The 13,027-nt window shown below is 30.0% G+C and overlaps 1 pseudogene; it reads left to right on the top strand.

The window, feature by feature from the left end:
- Positions 1 to 1,996: 1,996 nt before the first annotated feature.
- The window catches only part of LOC129289912 (putative leucine-rich repeat receptor-like serine/threonine-protein kinase At2g19230), an 18,465-nt pseudogene continuing 7,434 nt past the window's right edge, over positions 1,997 to 13,027 (top strand).

A 13,027-nucleotide genomic window follows, 5' to 3' on the forward strand; every position in this document is an offset into this window, starting at 1 on the left:
TACTCATCTTAATTCACTTGAAGGACCTCAGTCCTTTTTCTCAAATAATTTAATTTCATTGTCCTTCTTCCCAAATTCCCCTTGATTTTAAGGAAAGGATAATGGAATTTTTAACCCCTCTTAACTATCCATTTGGTCTCTCTCAAATTCAATTTTTATTGATTTAGTTTTTTATGTTTGTTTTAATTATTAATTTGATCTTTATCATTTAAAGAGAAGATAATAATATTAAAATCTGTGGACATAGCTGAATAATGGAATATTAATAGCAACCACGTAGATTAATTAAAAAAAATATAATTATCAAGGTAGAAAACAAACAAACTTTGAAATTAAAAAAAACAGAGAATAAAAAGCATTATAAGAGATTAAATTGATAAAAATTAAATAAATTTGAGGGATAATTTATTCTCATTTAACATACGCATATCAAGTTATCAATATATTTTATATAATAAATTCATTTGAGAGTCAATTTGAGTTTTAAAAAATGCAATGATTTAAGAAAATATAAAGAACTAAATTAAAAAAATTAAATTTAAACAAGCAAAATTAATAATTGAAATAAATTTAAGAAACTTTATAGCATCTTTCACCGCTGGAAGGGGAAAAAAAAATGCTCAGCCATTCAACCCGGCAGAAAGTCATAAAAGAGGAAGCAACGTCGTAAGTCGTAGTAAAGTGGCTATCTAGTCAATTAGTTGTCATGAGCACAGTTGGTTGAGTTGATCAATTCAATTTGAAAAATTGGTGTAATATAATTTGTAATAATTAACATGACTCCCTCCAATCCAATTTGAATTATGAGATATTTTTAATAATATCACATTGATTTTAAAAATTAATTTATTATCTTGATTTGTTTTTTAAAAAATATCACATTTCAAGAAGTCTAATTACATAGTACTTGTAATTATGAATGGTATATTAAAAAAAATATATCCAAACATGCTTCATCAAACATTTTGTAAAATGGCTTGTATGAAAAATGAAATTTTTTTTTCTGAGAATACCCTGTGAATACAACCAGAGGGAATAAATATCTAGTGATAAGTAACCACGATTCAAATCCTCTAATATGGATTTACATTATCAAGATTAAATCTGATGGTGGTATTAATTTTTCTAATATAATTAAAATCACTAATAATTTAAGTCATTTCCCCCTTTTCTTTGTCTCTTTTAAGCATTATTTTATTAAAAACAATTATATTTGAAATGGCACTAAATATAGGTATTTCTCCTAATGAGAATTCAAACTTTAATTTATCACATCATGAAAAATAAGGGTGGATCAGTGGAGGCCTTGCCCCTTGGGTCCTTTAATATATCCCCCATGTACCATGTATGAGAATGTTTTTTTTAGGGCGACAAATATGAGAAGTTCTAATCTCCCACACCATCATAATAATTTTTTTTTCTAGTAGTTCCTTTACATTTTTCACACATAATTTAATATTATATTATTAACATATTACCTGATATTTTATTTATGTTCTATTAACATGCCAAATAAAATAATAGATATTGTTAGTTCATTGAACAATTATACTCCAATCATTAAAACTGTAACACATTTTGAATCAAATTCCCAATAAATTAGTTATATGTTTTCAGAATAGTATCATCTTTTTATATTTACTTTTATTTAGTAGAGTGTTTTATTTAAAAATAAATAGAAAATAATTTACTTATTAATGACATTTAAAAAAAAACATTGATGAATATTTTTGACGAGGGACTAACTTCTTTGGATAAATCCGAATCCAAACCCCGTCAGTTGAATTTTTTTTTTTTTTCTTGGCCACCAATCAGGCCTCTAAAAGTGCGCCCTGTTCCCATTATGCACTTGACCAAGTCCAGTCAAAAATAAATCGTTGTACTTTTATTACATTACACGTGAACAATACGTTATTTCTTTTGGGTTATAAAATGATATTATTTATATTCGTTCGTTTGCTACTTCTGAAAGCAGAGCTACCCATTGCCCGTAAACATGATGAAGAGAACATCAATGTGGATCGGAGTTTTTTACGTGTTTGTTTCCTTCATCCTCGTTAGCCACTCTACACAGGTTGTTTTTGCAGAAGCTAATAATTCAGGCAAGCACTTACGTTTACTTTTTTCTTTTTTTTTTTTAAAGCATGGTGTTTCATTAAGTCCCTTATTGGTTCATTTCTCACTTGACTTTATGTTGAAGCATTGATGATTTGTTATTGTGAATTTTGCCTGCATAATATTATTTCTTCATTATTTAGAATTATGATTTTCATTTCTTTTGTGGGGTTCTATTCATTCTTTAATTATAAGCCTTCAAACAAAACCTTTGCGGGAAAGCGTGTTTTTATAATGGGAAAAATTAAATATCAATTCCAATCCTTATATTTTAACTGTATTTTGTTTTTAGCCCTTACAACTTATTTTTATATATAATTTCTCATCCCTTTTATTTGTTTCATCTAAATTGTTAGTCTTTGTATTTTGAAAAATATTCAGAATCATCGTGAGATGACCCAAATGACGTTACTTTTATTGAGGGGATTTAACATCGTTGGGCACATAATTAGATGACTAGGAAGAAAAATTGCTGACCTGAAAAAAAAAATGTTTGATGAAATATTTTGTCTAATTAAAAATAGGAAAATGAGTCCGCTTCCTTAAAATGATTGTTGCGCACGAGTGAGAGGGAGAATGACATCAGAAAAAGCAAAAAGGCATTGGATTAGGGGGCCGTTTGTTTTGGCTTATTTTTTTTAATTGAAAAAAGAACTTTAAAAAAAAAAAGAAACATCACTTTAGACAAAGTTTAAATTGTACTTAAAAAAATCAGAATTTTTTTAAAAAAATCAAATATCTAATTATTTGAAGAACCTAGTCTGAGTAGCTTCTTAAATAAGCTAAGTCCTTCAATAGATGAGAGAGAAACTAAAAAGAAACACGATTATTTTCACAATAATTTTTAGAGGACAAAAGTAATCCTTTCTCAGAGCGTTTTCTTCCCCAGTGCGTCTCTTTCCTCGACCGTCACTTATCTTCTCCGTCTCTTTTGTTTGCATTGACCTAATCGGTCCCTCCTGCCTCCTCCTAGCCTTTGTTAAAGGTTTGATTTGTTCTCTTTATTGCCTACTCTATTTCGTATGGTGATGGATTTCAACTCTTTTATTTTGTTTGATTTTGGCATTTGTTTTCATACCCAGCCTTGCAATTCATTGGGTTTGTGAGTGTTCTTAAGTTTACTGGGTTGTAGTTTTTGAGTGTTCTTGGATTTGCGTGGAAGCTATTTTGCCTTGAGATTGTTATTGGACAGTAGCAGGGCAAGATGATTACACCGATGCTTAGCCCCTGCTTCCACCACTTTACCCACTAGTTTTCTTTGTTGGTCTAAGGCTTCTTCTAGTTCATCTCCTTCACCAAGTTCAGAAAGTATTTTTCATAATGATATTTAGAGCCGGTAATTCAATCAAGTTGAGCTTATTCGAATCAAATTTAAAATATTATAATATATAAAAAAATTCATATAGCTAAATTTAACCCTAACCCCTCGAGCTTTTAAATTTTATTTAGGCTGACCTAGATACCTGAATTAAAAAGAAATTTGGATACTTGGACAAATTTTATTTAGGTTTGGACTTGACTCGAATTTCTTCATGTTCATTCAAGCGGCCTGAATAAAATTGAAGTAAAAAAAATCTTCTAAACTCTTAGATCTAATCCTAAAACTTTTTTAATTTATTTGGATTAACTTGTTGAACTTGGTGCAAATTATCGCCCTCTAATGATATTCCTCGCAGCTTTATCCAGAACTGGGGTATCACTCCCCTAAGCTTTCTGCGCATTGCCATCAAAGTTTGATGTGGAAAGTGAATACCTTTTTTTATGACAGAATTAACATTGTTTAGATCTATTGATCTAAGCAAACTTAGCGTTATTTAGACTAATTCATGATCTTTGAATATTTTTCAAAATATATGAAGGGACTAACGTTTCAAACAAAAAGCGATGAGAAATCATGGAACAAAATTACTAAGACTAAAAACAAACCTGATTAAATTAGAGTATATGATCCTGGATTGGTATTTCTCCGTTTATAATTCTAAACAATATTAATGAGATTGAGATGAAATCTTCCTCGATAATGGAGAACGATATGAACGGAGATTTATTTAGTCATTAGAAACAACCCACCTACGTAAAAGACAAAGATTAACTCAAATTGTTTTTTATTCTAATAATAAAAGTAAATTACTCTATAGTTTCTCTCTTTAATATTATAAGACATTTTTAACCAAATCACACTTCTAATGAGTTAGTTAGTTATTTTTAAAATTATACACCTCGTTGTATTTATTATTATTTAATAGGATGTATCAAATAGAAAAATTTATTAATTACACCCCTAATTAAGAGTATTTTTCTTTAAAAAAACCTCATTAATTGTATTTTGAAAGATTTAAAATGTCTTATATTTTTTAACAATGGAGAGAGTGGAGTAGACATGAGCTCGCACACATTATGAATTTTGTAACATCAGACATATCAAGCATCGAGCTTCTCATGCTTTTTTTTTTTTTGTAACCAAATTAAATATATGGCTTGTGGTACTCAATGATGGGAAGCTTAAATAATAAGGAAATTATATCAGTTCCAAAAAATTGTGACATCCTTTGTTGTCCCAAGATGGCATTCCAAAATTCAGGATAAATATTTGGGATGGAATTATGATTTTGAAATGCATTTGTGGCTCTTTATGTCGCAAATTTTCAGCTCAAATTTCCTGTTTTCTTGTAGTGCAGGTTTCATAAGCATTGACTGTGGAGCAAGCAAAGATTACGTAGATGAAGTAACTGGGTTGTGGTACCAAACAGATGAAGAGTTCATCGGAAGTGGAATCAATTATAAACTACCTCCACAAGTTAACTTCAATAATAATCCAACAGTAACACGTCAACTAATCACACTGAGAAGTTTTCCAAATGGAGAAAGAAACTGTTACACTCTGAAACAAAAACAAGAGAATCCGAAGAAGAAGCAGAAATATCTGATGAGAGCCTTATTTGCTTATGAGAATTATGACTATAAAAACCAACTTCCAATTTTTGACCTTTACCTGGGGGTCAATTATTGGAACGCAGTTCAATTGCCTAATTCGTCTTTTTTCCAATACTATGAAATAATTATGCAACAGGATGCTGCCACCATAGACAAGGTACAAGTGTGTCTGGTGAACACTGGACAAGGCACACCTTTCATTAACGCTTTGGAATTAAGGCCATTGAACTATGATCTCTATTCTGCTCCTCTTCCCTTGTATCTACGGTTCAGATTGGATATGGGCTCTGGCCTTCCACGCTCTGTTACAAGGTAAGCACTTGACCTTTCTATTTGAGATATTTTTATATGGACGTGGTACACCACATTATTCATGATCCAGCCATTAAAATTGGACCAATGCAATCAGATAAAATCTTATGTGCCATTATTTTTCATAATTTTATTTTTATAATAAAGTATCTATTTATTTATTTCTTGTATTTTCACTCTCTATTAATTATCACTAATATCAGAGTCAATTTATGTTTAATGTCATATGAATATTACCATAGATGATGTGATGCACCAAGCCCATCCAAAAATTTGTTCTTTCTATTCTTCAATGCCAACATAAAAATTTAATTTGTCTTTAAAGTTATTTTTGTCCCTCAACTTCATTTGAATAGTCATTAGGTACTCTCATTTTTTTTGGCATCCAACATAAAAAAAAAATGTCTTCTATTTTTTAACTTCATATATCTAGTCCTTCTTGTAAGATAATTTTGAGTGTTTACAAGAGACAAAAAACATTTGTTTGACTAGTTTATTAAAATGTTTTTTTCATACCCTCACTAAATAGGAGAATTGTAATTAATCACAATGCACTTATCGTTTCCCTAGCTATCCTTGAAAAGTTATTAGGTTCCATTTAATGAGGGTAGTTTTGGAATAAAAGTTATATTTGTGTTATATTTAATTTATAGATATAGATTCTAACTAATTTTTATTCCATTTCTTTGTCCTGGTAAATTAGTTATTTGTTTCTTATGAATGAAAAGTATGGTATGAACTAAAAATATTCATTGACATTATAAATTGACAGAAATTTTGCCATAGCATTGATGGTAGCAATATACTCCCTCCATTCAAATATAAGAAAATTTTAACCATATCAAATAGTTTAAAAAGTTAGTTAATCATAATAAATGTCTAAAATTGAAAAAATTCGGACTAAAATGTCCTTATAATTAATGTTTACTTTTAAAAACAATATATATATATATATATAATTAAAACATGTATATACATATATCTATCCTAAAGTATAGTTAATTTAAAGAATCTAGCATTATTATCCACTAATGTTAGCCATACACATATTAGGTTGAGATGATAGTTTAGTTTCCATCCACGTCTTTTAATTCGCATGCCTATGGAAGTTGTAATTTTGTAGTAACTTTCCATAATTTTTTTAATTAACTAATGGTCAAAATAATATATATTTAATGTAGTGACAACACGTTTTTTAATATTTCAGAGCAACATTGCATCAGTTGATAGTTTAAGAAACCTAGCGCTTGAGAAGGTGTCCAGTAAATTTTTCTTTTAAAAGAGGTCAGTTTCTCTTTAATTTAGCAAAGAAGCTTATTAGTGTTCAAATTAAAATCACTCTTTTAATGTTTAAAAGCAAGCCTTCTTCATTACATAAAGAAAATAGTAAATTATTAGGTATTTTTATGAAGTTCATTAAAAACATATTAAAAATAATATAATTTTTTACAAATATAAATAAGTTATTTGAAATGTAAAGATTAAACAATGTGATTTACATTAAAAAAGTATAGGATTTAAGATAAATAATTTAATAAAGATGGAGTAAAAAAAGAAGAAAAATAAAGCACCAACTACTCAAAGAAACCCAAGACCCACATTGAGAGTGGGATGCCTTGATATGGGGAGCTTTTCCATAACATAGAAAAAAAATATTAAAAAAAAACAATGCAAAAGGGCTTGAGATGTTTCAAGGCCGGCTCTTGGGTTAACATGTTGAACTTGTCGATAGGCCAGTTTTTAATAAATCATTGTTTAAACATGAGATTGGTAATTTGCTTAATAGTTTTTGGGAATATAATAATGCAGGTTTAAGGGTGACGTCTATGACCGACTGTGGCTGTTGGATGATGGTGGCCATTATGATCGCTTGAAAACAAATGTATCAAAGTTAGAAGATTCAGTTTATGAATTGCCATTGGAGATATTAGGCACAGCATCAAGGCCCCTATATAATAATTCCAATGTTTTAACCGCTAATTGGACTTATGATGCATTGAAACAATATTATTTGTTTCTTCATTTTGCTGAAATTCAAAAGCTTCCTTCTGGCCATAAGAGGATTATCAATGTCACTTTTGATGGTGGTGATGAAAATTGTTCTGAATCTCAGCAACTTAGTCTTGAATACTTGAAGCCTGTCACCTTGTGTTGCGACAATATAACAAAAGGTTATGTTGGCTTCACAATTGCAGCAGCAGCTAATTCAGATGCTCCTCCTATCCTCAATGCCTATGAAATTTACCAACTTGTCCCTCAACCAAATTTCCCTACATATATACAAGATGGTACATATATATATAATATTAATTGCTTTTTCTTTTTCATTGCGTTTGCTTCAGTTGTTTTACCATATTTTTTTTCGTTCTGTTTATTGCATGATCATAGTCAATGTCATCATGGAAATCAAACGTAGTTACGGGATCTCCCGAACCAGTTGGCAAGGGGACCCATGTGTTCCATCTAACTTTGCATGGGATGGTCTGACTTGCAGCAATGACAACAATATAAGGATCATTTCATTGTAAGTAGTTCAGTATTACTATGCTTATTTATAATCAAGTGTATTTGAATCATTCAATACCGATAATATATAATTAGAGAATTAATCAAAATTGTATAAGTGTTTGGTGAGTCCTTCTAAATATAAGTTTTATTTTATGATTAATGCAATTCAAGTGATCCAATGTACTCCTTTCCTATTCAAATATAAGAGAAAAGTGTGATGAATCTTTCTTAAAATTTGTAGTTTTCCTTATAAATAAAAATAAAGAGAAACATGATAGTTTCTCTTATTTGAAAAGAAAGAGTAGGTATGAACAATATAATAAGTTGATTTTATCCAAAAGCTTGACTTGATTGGGCAATATATCTCAAAGATGTATTGCAGTACATAAATATAGGTTATCTTATATCTGTTTCTCTCCTTTTTAATTAATTATTTACAGTGGTGACCAAATTGTATGTAGGAACTTAAGCTCAAGCGAACTTACAGGACAAATAACTACATCCTTCGCTGGTTTGGAAAATTGGAGTACTTGTAAGTTGTTATATAAGATTTTCTCTTGACTTCAAAACTATATTTAACATGTTAGATATATATTTTTTTAGCACTTACCTCCTGTTCACAGGGATTTATCAAATAACGAATTGATTGGACAACTTCCAGAATTTCTTGCAACTCTTCCTAATTTAAAATACATGTAAGATCATAATAAATTTCATAATAGCTTTCATGATCAAATTATATATGAAGTTGTGTATCTCATACTTTCACTTATTATCCTTTTACCATCATGCAGTAATGTGGAAGATAACAAGCTCACTGGTTCAATTCCTAAGGCTTTAAGGGAAAAGGTTAATTTGCAGCTAAGGTTTAGTTGTTTTCAAAATCAAATTCTAAATCTATTTCTGTTCTAGTTTAAGAATAAATCAAATAAAGAGAACACACACACACATCTAAACGTAGCCTTAGTTTATTGGAATTATACAACAATGCCTTGTGTGGCACCTACACTAAAAATAGAAATGTTGATTCTATTGGTAAGGATTTGACTCATAACTCATAAGATTGTATGTTCAAATCCTACTATTGATGTGAAAATTTTATTGGTGGATGATTTGTAAATATCTCTATAAACATTCTTAAAGTTTAGAGGTGTGCCCTAGCTTAGTGAGCCCAAAACCCGACTCACCTAAATTATTTCTTACCCCAAAAAAAGGTGGCTATGTCAAGTACATATATCATTATATATGATACGATACCCATGCCACACACGCATACTCACACGCATACGCACATATATGTATGTATGTATTTAATTATCAAAACCCATGCCATACTATATAAATGTGTCTGTGTGTGCAGCATTACATGCGTGTTTTGACTTTAATGCTTCAAAATTATCTAGAGGTTTTAGAAGGCTCAAATTTTGTAGATTCATTTGTCATGTGGTAACTTTTTGAGAACACACATTCCTTTCATCCGATCGAAAATATAAATCATTTTTTAAATATTTGATTTATTTTAATCCAAAACATAAGTCATGTTTTGGTGTGTTGTTTGGTCTATTATTGACTTTTTCATGTTTTACCCTTGGCTTCAATTAAATAGTCAATAATAAAAGTAGGGTTAAACTTTACAAGCATTAGTTGCTCCTTTGCAAATAACTCATGGATGAAAATTAAAATCCCAATTAATCCAAATATTTCTCCACCTCGATTGCCAGTGTTCATCAAACCAAATTCTCTTTCTAGAGTTAACAGTCAATATTGTCATTAATTGACCTTTAGTCTTGGGCTAGCTGTGCACGTTGCAATTATTTTAAAATAACCAATGTTTCTCTAAAAAAAAAACTTTAAAGAAAAAATGCACTTTAACCCTAACTTATATTTTTGTTCATATGCACTTTCTTGACTAACCAAATTTAGCTACAATAGTGAAAATGAAGTGTACAAGACATGTTACTTCTCTTAATTTGCTCAACTTTCTAATATTTTGTCTTCATGTTTGTTTTACCAGTGTAGCCAACAATCCAGACCTTTGTCAAATGGATTCATGTGAAAAACACAAGTTTATGATTCCTCTTATTGTATCAATTGCAAGTTTGATCATAATTGCCCTTGTTTCTTTGATGATAATTTGGAGACTTAAAAGGAGAAGATGAAAAGGTATTCTTTTAAAACATTGCACATGTTCGTTGCATACAGAGATGTGTTTTGCAATTCTTGTATGGTTTCTAGAGAACTTGGAAGCCTATCATTTGTGTTAGTTTTATGTCACATTATTGGATGAATTTAATTTATTGACCTAAAAAGCCAATTAATCTCTTGGTCAAGTTATTTTTTACTCATTTTTGAAAGACTCAAAACATTTGACGTAATGATACAGGGTTTGCCAAATCCCAAAAGATGAAAATCATAAAGCATAAGAATCGAGAGTTTTCATATTCTCAAGTTCTTCATATCACCAACAGTTTCAAAACTCTTATTGGAGAAGGAGGATTCGGGAAAGTCTACCTTGGTACTTCAGAAGATGGTACTCAAGTTGCAGTAAAATTACTTTCTCCATCATCAAAACAAGGGTATAAGGAATTTCAGTCAGAGGTCAAAATTACTTTCTCCATTATCAAAGTTATAATTTTCAATCAAGAGATTTTAAATTTAGGCAAACTAGGGGTGGCAAACTAATATTTTTCATTTATGATGGATCTAACTTCTAACTTGTGGCAGGCTCAACTCTTGACAGTTATTCATCATAGGAACTTGGTGTCACTTGTTGGGTATTGTGATGAAAATGATATAAAGGCATTGATTTATGAATACATGGATAATGGGGACCTTAGCCGACTGTTATCAGGTTTATTTCATATCTTATGCTCAAAACTTTATAGTATCACTGATGGTGTAGTTTTATTCTAATTTTATTCTAGCAGGTTTCATATGTTAAATAGTATTATATAGTTTATAAGATCCCATTCATGGATCATAAAGGCAAGATAACATCTATTTCATCAACTCAAAATATCATTTAGTTTTGTTTTAGTTAAATGTGATAGATCAATAACTTTGAATAACTAAATATTTATATTCATGTACGTATGTGTGTTTTTTTTAATCATTAAACATCCTATATTGAGTCAATTTTATGTTTGTAGAAAAAAATCCAAATATTTTAAAGTGGAATGAGAGACTTCAAATTGGAGTTGATGCTGCAAAAGGTAACAAACTAAATATATATTATTAATCCACTTTCTTCTTAATTATATTTTTTCTTGTTCTAATATAATGATATGGAGAGAGTTGTTGCAGGGTTGGAATATCTTCATAATGGTTGTAAAAACTCCTATAATTCACAGAGACTTGAAACCATCTAACATTTTATTAGACAAATTTAAAGGGGCTAAGATTGCTGATTTTGGGTTGTCTAGAGCATTTATAAATGAAAGAGATTCTCATCTATCAACTCAACCAGCTGGTACACCTGGCTATATTGATCCCGAGTAAGTGGTTATATCATATCAATGAAAAATTTTAAGGGTATTCCCTACAAAACTACACAAGACAACATACTATTTGAAACCTACATTGTAACACCATAAAAATTCAGCCTAATTAGTTGTCATCTTGCAGATTTCAAAGGTCTGGAAACCTAAATAGAAAAAGTGATATCTATAGTTTTGGGATGATTCTTCTTCAACTGATAACTGGAAATCCTCCAATAAAGAGAGGAGTTGAGAGTAGTAATTTCATTCTTGATTGGGTTCAACCTAAAATTGAATGTGGTGAAATTGAAGGCATTGTTGATCCAAGATTAGCTGGAGAATTTGGAATTACACCAGCATGGAAAGCTGTTGAAGTAGCAATGTCATGTATTTCAACAACAGTAATGCAAAGGCCAGATATAAGTCACGTATTGCAAGAACTACAAGAATGTTTAGCTTTGGAGATGGATCATGAGGCTAGAACAGGAAGTTCACTTGGTTATACTGTGAACAATGAATCAATGACCATTCTCTCTGCTAGGTAATCACAATACTTGTTTTCCACTAAACAATGCTAAGTATCATGCTTACATCTCATGTTTAAATAATGTATGTCATTGAATGACAATATCTGTTCTTTATGATGAATTTCTAAAGACTTTATATATAAGTTTCAGTTATATCACTCTCGAGAGAAATGACATATGATAAAAAAACAAGCATCAATATATCGATTTCAATAGGGTTAAGGTGTAAAGTCTCTAGATTATCCTACAAATTAAACTATATTTCCGTAATAATTAAACTTAATGCCCTATACTAACCATTACCATGGTTGATAAGCTTAACTATGGTTAACAAGGAATAATTGTAGTAAAAAAGGAAAGACCTAGATTTGAAGATCTACTATGATTAAAGGAGTTTTACTTATAATATTTTTTATCTACTATAGCAGTAAAGTTCCAAAGTGCATATTTTAGAACACAAAGTATCAAATAATGGGATCGGAACATATTTCATCTCAATTCAAATCTAAAACAAGTTAAAATCTCTTTAAAAAACACTATATTAGCTATTGGAAGCATAAGTAAAAATTTAGAATAAGAAAATATGATTTAATATTCAAAATAGGTGAAAAGAGCCCATTCCAGCACATATGCCATAGCCAATTGCATATGCACCATAACATGTGGTACAGAGGACATCTACCGCAACAAATGTCATCATGTGCCGCTACCAACCTTCACTGTATCATGTGTCACAACTGTGTATGTTGTATGACAACTCGGATCAAATTTTCAACTCACACTTCTTTGTCTGATGTCTAATTACAATGGTTCAAGCACTGCATAAAGCTTATTTCAAATTCTAACTATTGGCTTTGGTTTCCTTCCAAAATAATCCACACTAAATCCAATGACTTAAAATAATTTTTTAACTAGTTTTATATACTAAAAAAATTTAGCAACATAACAACTTTAACATAGGTATTTCCCTAGTCTTAACAGCAAGTTTATAAGTACACTCAAGCACAACGCCAAAATAAAAACAACAAACTTACAAGTACTCTCAGTATACTCAACAACAACAAACAAAGCCAATTTATATATACCAAGGAACACCAAGGATAGGAAGAAAATGAATGGAAGGACAATGGAGAAATTCAAATTAACTCAAAAATT

Source organism: Prosopis cineraria, unplaced genomic scaffold (genome assembly GCF_029017545.1).
Source record: "Prosopis cineraria cultivar Desert tree isolate PC_DT_omini unplaced genomic scaffold, ASM2901754v1 PC13, whole genome shotgun sequence".
NCBI lineage: Eukaryota > Viridiplantae > Streptophyta > Magnoliopsida > Fabales > Fabaceae > Prosopis > Prosopis cineraria.